Raw genomic sequence first — 5,608 nt, forward strand, 5'->3', positions numbered from 1 at the left:
CATATTAAGTTTAGAAATGAATTAACTATAATAAATTTTTTCTAATTTTTTTTTAAGTTGGAGAACTGTTCATGAGTTATCAATAATAAAATTATTAGGTGAGGTGAAATAAAGGAAGTTAAATGAGCTATTTATCTATATAATTTAAATTTATTAAGCATTTCTCACTGGCACAATTCATTAATAATTAATAATTGAGATTTCTATCAAAATATTAGAGGCTCATTAAATATCTTAATTGGCTATCTAACTCACAATACAGAAATCAGTTAAATCCAACTCATTACCAAATATCTTAAATTAAAATTTTACTAATTAAATTAGATGCAACAATTATGTTACAAAGGAAAGTTATCAATACCTTCTCAGAATTGTATACACTTCTTAAAGCAAAATATAATAATTATGATAAAACTATTAGTTGGAAGTTATAGAATCATACTTAAAAACAAATGGGTGAGAATTGGTTGATGCAACAGTAGATGAAATTATGTATTGTTATACTCTATGGTTACTTAGCTTAAAATAAAATAAAATTACTTTATTACGGAAAAATAAAATAATTTAATGAAATTTTATAATTTATCTCATTAAATTTTTATAAGGTGATATTTTTTTATAAAATAATTAATTATGAAAAATTTATTAACTTGACAAAAACAAATCTCTTCACTTAAAAAAAATATACATAATATTATAAATAAAAGAAACCAAGAATATATATAAAAGTAAGCTGAGATGTGTATAAAACTTTGATATGGAAAATTTTTCTGAATTGTTAATAAATAAAAGCAATGTCTTTGACAATAACATGCCTTCCTTTGTCCAGTTTTAAAATGAAATTACTATTTAATTTTTTTTATTTTAACAAATTAATTAGTTGATTATACCATTTTAAAAAATATATTAATAATTATTTTTTTTTATTTTGTTGACTCTTTAATCTCTTCAGCCATATTAGACATTAGTTTAAATTTTATATAATCTCTAAAATTTTAAAAATAAAACCATATAATTTATTTATTTTCTATGTTTTAAATTATTTTGTCTCCATAACAGTAATTTCTTACACTTTTGGATATATTGACTAATAGAAAACTTAATTAAACTGAACGACTAGATAAAAAAAATATGAAAACTAATTAATATATTTTTAAAATAAAAGGATAAAATAATTTTTTTAAAAAATAATTAAAAATTAAATTTTATGTATATATATATATAAAGGATCGAGTATAGCTTGATGGATCTCTAAGTTTTGCTTTGCCAAGCCAAGTGTCATGCGAGCTAAAAGCTAAAAGCTCAAGAAACCCAACTCATCAGCAAGCTCTCTTAGATGGAAAGTTGGCGTCCAAAAAAGTCACCTAGCTATTAGCTTATAGAGGATATAGATCAGTGGATTCTGTAATTAAGTGACCCTAGCTACTGCAACTAACAAATTCATATTGCTTGCTTTTACAGAAATTTAAGTAATGGAAGTTCAAATCATTTCAAAAGAAATTGTCAAACCCTCTATTTCAACACCACAACACCTAAGAACCTACAACCTCTCTCTTCTTGATCAATTAGCTCCCCCGGTTTACGTTCCCATCATTCTCTTTTATTCAGCAAATGGTGAAAATTCCTGTAAAAAAATCTCTTCACCAGCTGAAAGCATCATTCTTAGAGACATTAACCCACCTCTATCCTTTCGCGGGACGAATTTAAGATAGCTTTTCTGTTGACTGTAATGATGAAGATGCTCCATTTATTGAAGCACAAGTGGCTGGAGAAATGTCCATGATACTTGAAGATCCAGACATAAATGAGTTGGAAAAGCTACTGCCATGTAACCCACATGACGTATCACATGAGATAAGCCCTAGGGTAATCGTAGCAGCCCAAGTGAATTACTTTGATTGCGGTGGAATGGCAGTGAGTGTTTGTATTTGGCATGCAATTGCAGATGCATCAGCAGTGGCGTCCTTTCTCACCAGCTGGGATGCAATTGCTTGTGGTGGCAGTGACGATATTAAAGGCGAGATCTTTGATTGCACCTCGCTTTTCCCTCCACAAGACATACTAAATTTCTCATTGCTTAATTTCTTTAAGGAGGACTTGTTAAGTAAAATTATGATGAAAAGGTTCCTGTTTGATAGCTCTAAGTTAGCTGCGCTGAGAGAAGAAATAGGCAATAGACCGTGTTTGGATCGTCCAACACGATTTGAGGCTGTGGCAGCCCTCATTTGGGGTGCTGTAATGGCTACAACTGGAGAAGAAAATAAAAATGAAAATCAAACTGAAACTGCCGAGATAAATGCTGCAACCATTGCAGTGGATCTGCGAAAAAGAATGATTCCACAGCTGCCAAAGCTATCAATTGGAAACATCAATCAAGTGGCAATGGCTAATTGTTCCAAGAATGATGAGAAAATGCTAGACTATAATGGTTTAGCAGGAAAGCTTCATGAGTCAATAGGGAAGATAAATAATGAATATGTGAGGAAGGTCCATGCTGGTGGTACATACTTCCAGTTTTTGAGGAAAAGGAGCGAGGAGCTTGGGAAAAACCCTAACTTGATTAAGGTGTTTGGTTTCAGTAGTTGGTGCAGATTTTCATTCTATGAGGTTGATTTTGGGTGGGGAAAGCCCACTTGGGTAGGCACTGCCTTGAGACTTTATAAGGTTGCCATTTTCATAGACACCAAAATGGTCAGGGAATAGAAGCTTGGGTATCCTTGCCTAAGGAAGATACGGTGAAGTTTGAACAAAATCCTGGCATCTGTGCCTGTTCATCTTTCAAGCCAAGCACTTGAATGGTATCATCTACCATTTTATTTTCTTTTAAGTAGGAGGGGAAAACATATAAGACTTTGAATCATCACCACAAAAAAAAAAGCAGATTTGCAACGGACTGAATCCATTGCTAAACCTTAAAAATCCGTTGCATTGTCATAAGACTAGTAATTTAATGGCAAATTTCATGTACCATAAGTACTTAGTTGTGTATAACAAGGACGTCCCATAGAAACATAATCACAACGTGTTTTACTTTGAGATGACAAAACATTTAGCAATAAACCAAGTGCTTAGATTCTTGGTCTGTGTACTAAGTAGGTTAGCATGCTTGGCAAGAGTTGATAATGTGGTGGTGTATTATGAATTATGATCATTTAATTTAGAAAATTTGAATATTTTCTTAGCAGATTCGTTGGATGAAATTAAAAAGTTTTCCAAATTATGTACCTTATTCACTGCTTGTTTACCATTATTAATTAATGTGCTATAAACTAAATAAACACGTTGTACATAAGGATTTGGTATTGATTAGCAAATTAAAAAACCCTCATTGGATCCAAATTTTCATAGCCGAACACAGGACGTGTCACACCTTACCCCTACGTAAGGCATAACATGATCTCGTAGTATACTTAATGAATTATCGAATTTTACCTACCAATAACCCATTAAATACACTACAAGAGATTTTAAAACAATTTTATCTTCTTTTGAAGGTGGTGAGCACTTTTAACAGGTATTAAAAGCTTTTAATTTCATTTTAAAACTAGGTACAAATTTTGGCCCTTTTTAATTTTTCGCAAATTTTATAAAAATTTCGGCAGAGTGCCGTCTATAATTGAGAAAAACAAAAAAATTAAAACCTGTAAAAAAACACTTCTAATAGATCACTTCACAAATCCTAACCTCCAAATAATCTCAAACTAATATCATCAACCACAATTCAACTCAAAATTCTTAGATCAAACCATTTCAAAATAATTCCATCAACATTGCATTCAATAAAACTAATTTACATTCACAAGTTTAATTTACAGATATAAAATTCAAAAATAATATTATTACAATTTACTATACAACTACTCAATTTTACATCAATACATATGACACTACGATATTTACATCAAAATAACTACAATGGTATAAATAAATTTCCGTACAAAAAGGTCAATGTAGTCCTCTCAATAGCAGCCCACTCTGCTGCTTTTTACTTGCTCTTATTAGCGACAGCAAAATAAGCTATCGCTGAGTAAAATTTACTCAGTGGTGCACAATAAAAATTTAAAATAATGTAAATAAAATATTTATTGACAAATCATAATTCAATCATTTCACAATCTCATTTCACAATTTTCAATCACATTAATAATACAATTTTGTCAAATAATTTCATAAACACAGTGTTGCCAATCCATACACAACTTAAGTCATGACACAAAATTTCCGATTAATGCCATGTTGTACACTACGACAAAGCAATCTACAACCTCACTAATCGAAATCAATGAGAGAGGTGGCTAGCTAGCTAATGAGTACTCATCCGATCTCGATCTCAACTAGTAAGTCAGAGAGGGAGGAAAATAATTGATCTCAACCCCATAAATGGAGGAGGAATAATATGTCACACCCTACTCCCCTATAAAATGTAACATGATCCCGTAGTATACCTAATGAATTACCGTACTTCTCCTATCGATAATCCATTAAATATACTACAAGAGATTTTAAAACAATTTTCGGGAAATTTAAATCATAGATTAAAATCTGGTGTTATAAAATTTTTTTCAAAATTTCGGCAAAGTGCCAGCTGTATTTTGAGAAAACAGTTCTTCAATCCTGCAAAAGAAAATGCTCCCAATATGTTTTCTCAAATACAACTCCAATAAACGTTATTTCAATTCAAAATTCAATTCTCAATAAACAATCAATTCATTTTCAAACCAATCTCATCTTGAAGAAATATTTCCTTGATTATAAGACTCAAAATTTATATTACAAAACTATTCAAGTAAATGAAATCTCAAATTTACATTTACAATAATTTACATTTAATTACATACCAAAATATTTTACAAGGGTTTTCATACAACTGCTCAAATAATTTACATACATATTATTACATGCATACATCAAAACCTATGTACATGGGTATACCTATAATATACAAGTCGATCCAAAGTGTCTTCAAAGAAACTTACTCATCGCTCTATGCTCTTCTTACTGACAAAGATACAAAGCTATCGCTGAGTGGTGAACTCAGTGGTGCACAACTATAATTTAAAATATAGTACAATATACATTGACAAAATTTACAGTAAATAATTTGGAAATCTGAATACTCATCAAATTCTAAAACTCAAAATATTCATTACCAATAATGTGAATCATTTGTATAAAATGACTTTGATCACGAAATTCAATTTATCAAATCATAACTAACCATTTAGGTAATTTCAACAAAATCAATTATACATAAATCATAATTGAAATCATAATTCTTTACCATTCAAAAACACTCTGTGTCTCAAAAACCATGCTGTATCTCAAAAATCATTCTTTATCTCACTAACTATGCAAGACTAATCCGAAAGGGCCATATACGATGTGATTCTAACTCCCTATGGTCGGGGAGGTCGAATCATATTCTAACTCCCTATGGTCGGGGAGGTCGAATCATCGTGCACAGTACCATCACAATAATGAATCTTCCGCAAGGGCCATAACGATAAAATAAACTTAGATCTAAGCTCAAATCAGAGGAAAATCTAAGCCTGTGCACGTACCATGGTAATCAAAACACAACTGACTCCATTGTCTTCTCAACAAATGA

General features: G+C 30.8%; 1 pseudogene; it reads left to right on the plus strand.

Moving 5' to 3' along the window:
• Positions 1-1,367: 1,367 nt before the first annotated feature.
• Positions 1,368-3,171, plus strand: LOC110640893 (stemmadenine O-acetyltransferase-like; annotated as a pseudogene).
• The last annotated feature ends 2,437 nt before the right edge of the window (positions 3,172-5,608 follow it).

The sequence above is a fragment of the Hevea brasiliensis genome, chromosome 8 (assembly GCF_030052815.1).
Source record: "Hevea brasiliensis isolate MT/VB/25A 57/8 chromosome 8, ASM3005281v1, whole genome shotgun sequence".
NCBI lineage: Eukaryota > Viridiplantae > Streptophyta > Magnoliopsida > Malpighiales > Euphorbiaceae > Hevea > Hevea brasiliensis.